Here is a 6,849-nt window from a genome sequence, read left to right as displayed (position 1 = left end):
TAATGATAGCGTTGGTGTCGTTACATCGTCATTGTGCAATTTATTTTACTATATATAAAACCTAAGCATAACGACAATGTAACGATATCGTTACTTGTTAAGAGTTACAAAATAAGAAGTTAAATCTTTCTTCATCGTGTGTGTGTAGACCTAAATTTCGAAAATGCTTCGTTAGAAAGCGAAATTAGCAATTTTTATATGTTCCTGCAAATTATTATGCATGCGCTGGCAACAAATTTCGATGCAAAAAGGAACTGAATAACATTCATATTTGTTTCTACAGTCATTAACTATTATTTATATTTATAATTTTTGATATATTATAATTATTATGAATTCTAATTAAATGAAAGAACTCCTACTTTCCGGTAAAATTTTAGTACTTAAATATTTTTGTGTATTTTTGAATTTAATTCTATAAACTATACGTTGAAATCTTTTTTGATCATGAAACGCAACCATGAATACAAAATAGTAATATCATATGATAATGAGAATTTTAAATCTGCGAATAATAATTTATTGCGAAAAATATTGCCTCAGCCAGGATTCGATTTTCCGTAAAAAGTAATTATTATTAATTCTTTGTTATGTTACAAGACTTGCAAATATATATCTTAATTAAAAATAGGAAAATTTTTACATTGCTTTCTTAAAAAAAAAGTATAACAAAATTAAATATTAACTTTCATCTCAATTTTATGATATTTTTATTTTGAAATTATCAAATTTGATATGTCATGGCATGCTTGAAATTCATCTTATTTATTACGCAATTTTAATAACACAAGAAACACTCATGGGGAGAACGATGTTCGAATTCATTGGCGTGCACTGTACATACATATAATGTCACGAAGCGAATCGCGGGAGAGTCCTCGAGTTTTAAGGGCCGTCATCAGTGCGAGGCTCGAGAAATTGCATCGTAATCCAAGAACGGCGCGAGGCGGACCGCTTTTCGGGGAGGCAATTCCAGTTACCCGTAACAATCTGGCGGCGGCGTCGGTGGAGGCATATTATTATGATCACAGTCCCGGACAGTTTATTTCAGGTTCGTTTCCAGATTTACTGCCGTCCTCGTTGAATAAGAACTCGTGATTCGCTGGCCTTCAAATCGAACTGCCTTGAATGGCACGAAATATTGCGCGAAATTTCCATTAACATTTTATAGAATTTATAATAAAAAAATAATTCTAACACTTGTATCGTGACAATATAAAGCGGCAATATAATATTATACTTAAACCTTACAATATTATTAATTACATATCTCTTTCCTCCTCCCCCCCCCCCCCTCTCTCTCTCTCTCTCTCTCTCTCTCTGCATACAGCAAATTGCAAATAAAAATAGCAAATTAAAATATTTTTTACTATATATTTGTTTTCATATCTCGTCGTTTTTTAATATAAATCACAAAATTGTATGTAATTAGCCTGTAATAAGCCTCTCTTCTCTATCTTTTTCGTTGCAATTAATTGAATTGTTAAAAAAAATAGTGTATAAACATTTTTTTCTTATCTATTGAGTTTTATATATACTTACTTATATGTAATTATAAAATTATTACGGAATATAAGAAACTATATAGTTATTGCAGTCCTATGATTATTAGATACGATAAAAAAAAAACATTCTTGAATATATTTTCAGATGTAAAAAAGATAACGTTTTGTAATAAGTTACTATATATATGTTAAATTCATCAATGTAGATCTCCAAACCAACTCGAATAACCTTGTACGTATAAGAAGCACGCATACTGGTACTTGTCACTATGACATTATCGATCCGATAGCACGGTCGAACGTTGGTTGGTCCGAACACAGTCGCTTCTTACCAGCCCTCTCGCTCCCTTTATCCCTTTCCCCATATACTCGTCTTTGCCGCCCCTTTTGCAACCCTTTAAGGTCGCCTTTCCAGCGGATATCAGCATTAAACCCCTGGGAGACGTGATGTCCTTTTCAATTTCTCCGCCGCTTGGCTCTCGGGATGAGGATAACTGAGAATGCAAAGCTTCAAACGGCTCCGAACTTTGCAAACTCCATCATACTTCCACATTTTCGCATATGATGAAGGATGACGCGTTTTTGATATCAGCTACGCAAAAATTGTCCGGGTACTTGATTTGAAAATTATGCGAATTACACGTCAACGGACTAGACTAGACACATATCGAGCTAACTAGGATTTTGTAAAGAGACGAAACTTAAAAAGACGAAATTTTAGAAACAGAGAGAGAACATCGTTCTCGTAACGACGCAGTCGTCGGCTTTCGTAACTGCGAAAATTTGCGGCCTTCCACCGCCAACGGGCTCGCTATAAATCAGTTGAAATTTGTTATGCGCGGCACGCAGATGGTTTTGTTATATGAAAATATGTGCCGCGCGGGGATGGTGTGTAAGTATCCCTCGGTAAAACACGTCCCTTATATCCCGCGCGTACCCTCGGCCCCGGTCGTCTCACCCCGCTTCTTACACTCCCCCCCCCCCCCCCCAGACAGGCCCGAGGCGTCATGCTGTTCTGCGCTCTCTTTAATTACACCCCGAAACCGGGACGCGTGACGTATTGCCGTGTGGCGAAAGGGACAAAAAAGCGACTTCAAGTTAGAATCGCTGATCTGCACCTCGGTCGTTAATCAACGCCTCGATCGGCGATACTTAATGTTTCCAAAATACATTTGTATGTACGAATAAGAATTATCAAAAATTTCAACCACGCAGCCTTATTTTATTAGTTTTTATACACCTCTCTCTCTAGAATTTACCTACAATAAATTTTTCAAAATAAATTTGTAATAATTGCATCTCTCAACATAAAACAATTTTAAATCTCATTGTTTACAAATAAAACATTTTAAAAGAAATCTTAAATATTTTATCAAAAGTTTTATTTACCGAGACTTAAATATGAGTTTTTTTCTTGAAAAGTTGTATTCGAAATTTGTTGATTTGCTGAAATTTTAGAAAGGACATGAAGGATTTATTGGAAGAAAGTAAAGTCCAACGAAGGGCCACTTAAAGCGTTGGCCCGGTTAGTGCTAAATATTTGATCAGAATTCGACTGAAATTGGTTTAAGACGTCAGCCGGTAAGCGAGGGTATGCTCATGGGACGAAGAAAAAATAGAAAAGTAGAAGGAGAAAGCTCGACGAATGGACGGACAGTTAGTAGTTATACGATGGAGTATTCCCTTGAGCTGAACGGCAAAATGATGTCCAACCAAACAGCTCAGCTGTCTCGGTCACAGCATTCTTCTCTTACTATATCAACGATCTGAATTCACTTTAAAATCTTCTCAGTCTCTCTCACTTATTCCCGCTCCCTCTTTTTCTCGGTAGGCTATAGAAAGCGAATAATAATGGCATTTCGAAGCAGTTCAGAAATAAAGCCAATTCCGATACCGTTTCAGATGAGATTTATAGAGATGACGCGACTCAAGAGGGACATTACTCGCGTCATTAACAAAAAGTACATTAATTGTAAAATATATATCTAGACTTATCATTTTATTTAACGTCGCGAGAATAAAGTAGGATAACAGTAGTCATTAAAATATTGATTTTTAAATAAACTTGAATGGTTCTTGTTAATATAATATTTTAACATCTTGAAATCAATTTAGCGATAAGTTATGTAACTTTCTTCAGTTATAACAACTCTGTACTCATTGCCATTTTCATGCGCGAATCGTTAGCGGCAGCGAACGAGGGAGCACAAAGGTCGAATCGCAAAATTCATGCGAATCCACGTGGTGCCAAGTGGGGTGCATTAGCCAAGTTCCCCATTATCCACGCGTGAGAGACCCCTAAATTATCCGGCGCTCGCCTAGCGCCGATCTCGCCCACCCTCGCACGTTAGCGAGAAAAAGACGTATGACTGCCTTTTCTCAGGAACACCCTCGACAAGCTTCGGGGTGAAGTTACTAACGCGTGATTTTCGCAATTGCAAAGAAACCTGCTACATATCAATATATTTACGAAATGAATGTTCAGATTGTCGTCATTTTTGTCAAGTCTCGTTTATGGCCCGTAAATTTTTTTTCACAATTTACTTTTTCGATTACATCATTAATCTGATAGATTGATATTGAAAGATGTTACAATACTTTGTGACTAAAGTATTATCAATATCTTAGGAGTGTTACCAATCTGATTCATTATATCTTCAATATAACAACTAAAGGATTGCAATTCGTCGGTTTGGATTTAAAAAGAATATCATGATGAAAAATATTGAGTAGAAAGTTAAAAAAGATCAAATGAAGAAGAAGAAGCGAATTGAGGACGAGAGAAAAAGAGAGAAAGAGAAAGAGAGAAAGAGAGAGAGAGAGAGAGAGAGAGAGAGAGAGAGAGAGAGAGAGAGAGAGAGAGAGAGAAAGAGATTTGTACGTATCTATATGTATCTATATAATGGAATAAATAAGATTGAGAAGGATAGAATAAGACAACGACAGAAGACAGTGAGACATTGAGAAGAAAGGGAAGAGTCAGAGGAAGAGAGCGAGAGAGAGAAAGAGAAGATGAGAGACAGAATCCGAAGAACCGCCAGGAAGATAGAGAACACAAGTTTGGGCTATCTCTCTGAGCACAGTTCCAAGGAGCTTCCTTTAGACTTTAGTGACGTGATGTCGCCTAATACCCTAATCCTTGCAATGGAGGCACCATCGTCCGCCTCGCATCGTCATGTTCTGTTTAACCATCTTCTTATGACCGCACCACAGTTATAAATTATTAATTAATTAACGAGTACAGTTTTTTTAATTACTTGCATCTACCTTAAAAACTCTAATAAATCTTGCTCGAACGTATTGAACAATACAAATTATTGAGAGATTCAGCTATGCTTAAAGATATTAGAAACTGTCTACTACTATGTCTATGTGTGACTCTTAATTACAATCAGTATAAATTAACGTATTTAAAGACCAATTACATTTATTGCAAAAATTTTCTTTTACAAGCTTTTTATTTAATTTGTATAAATAAAATTAAATTTTTGTGGATATAACGAAAAAATATACGTTGTTGATATAATAATTTTATCCTTAATGTAATTTCTTACTTCGTGACGTAATAAAGTTTTGGATTAAAACATGGTGATGTAATAAGAATTTCTCGTAGCGCAAACAGGGGAATGCATACATATATAATATGCAAAAATTAAAGAATACTTAATATCTCGAGATATATTAAAGACATTTGTAACAACTCTTTGATGAAGATTTCGGTATCGACGATGTCGATTTGCAAAAATTTAAGCCACATCTATCAAGCTGTATGCTCACCCATAGGATTAGGCTTTCTAATTATTCCTCACAAACCGTAATGGACATATAATTGGTGGGTGAACCAGGGTATCAATCCCTAACTCAAAAGAATTTTAGCTTTTTCTTGTGTCACGTCTTCCTTTCTTCTCTTGTCCGACTTGTCCTTACTCAGTTGCACTATCGAAGGCCAGTTTCAAAAGAGCATTGGTCTGCAAAGAAAAGTGATAATGTCTTAAGCCATCGGTGCGATTTAACTTCTGATTTTGGGCGAGGGCACTCCCGCCGTCCTCCTACCGCGGTCCATAGCAAGAGTTCGTCGCTCTAAACTCCCAGCTACGTGGTCTGAGGAGGGTTTAAGGTTTAAGGGAAGCTCTCTCATTCCTTGGGATCCTAGGGAGCTCCGCTAAGCGCTGACGTTGATCCTGCTCTTCTTCTGCCTCCGCTACCTCCAGGAGCTCGGGTTTATCTAATTCCAGTTGTAGGTTCCTCCTATCTGTAAACCTTACGAGCGTACCAAAGGGCGAACGTTGTGCAGTTAAAGGCCTAAAGTCTTACAAGTAATCAGAAAGATTGGTAATTTACTAGTTTGAAATATAATTCGTAATTGTTAAGATATATTGCGAACATATTTTTTAGATATTGAATTCAGGCTGTATTTAATTACAACAAAATGAGCAATATTAATAATGTCTATTATTAGTTATATAATTTACAGCTGAAAATTTTTACTATCGAAATTACTATAAATGTTTTATTTTCGAGGAGTTTTGTGAAAGATTTAATGTACGTGTGTTAATAATTATTTATATATTTATATATTTAAATTATGTACACTGTATTTCATCACAACATCGAATTCATAATGACTTTCGAAGTCTATTTGAAGTTTCATTTCACACTTATCGCTTATCAGGAATTCTATACAGAGAAAAATACAAATCTGCTGTAAGCAAAGTTATTTCTATTTAAACCGGCAAAAATTTCACTTTTTCTTTGAAAATTCAGCTATGAACTCGCGAGTTGTGAAGTGAGCAGATCCGCGAGGTCGGGACCATTGTCGCTTGGACTCTTAAGATGGCAAAGAGAACCAGATAGCACGTACATACCGCGACGTGTCAGCCTAAAGGATGGTGGAGAAGGGAGTAGTAATATATATATATATATATGTGTGTGTGTGTGTGTGTGTGTGTGTGTGTGTGTGTGTGTGTTGTGTGTGTATGCACACGTAAACGCGAATGGATATAAGCGGGAGAGGTGTATGAAGCACGTACCTCAACACACTGGGAAAGAGAGAGAATCCTCTAGGTGTGCACCCAGAAACCGCGTATCCCCTTCTCCCCGATAACCGAGGCGGGGGTTGAGGTGAGTGAAGGGGATGTGCAGAAGGGCTGGGAATCGTGCTCCAGCCGAGCTCAAGGGGGTGGACAGTGCGCAGAACCCGCCCCCACCTTTCGCGACGAAGCAGAAGCCGTCGACTGCCCGCGCAAGTCTTCATCCCCTCTGCCGACGACGGAAGATCGCCACCCCCGAACGAACTTAAACATAGCACAGTAGCTCGCGAGCACCCCGTCTGAAAGGGCTCATC

This window comes from Atta colombica, unplaced genomic scaffold, assembly GCF_001594045.1.
Source record: "Atta colombica isolate Treedump-2 unplaced genomic scaffold, Acol1.0 scaffold21, whole genome shotgun sequence".
Lineage (NCBI taxonomy): Eukaryota > Metazoa > Arthropoda > Insecta > Hymenoptera > Formicidae > Atta > Atta colombica.
Note: the sequence above shows the minus strand (reverse complement) of the source record.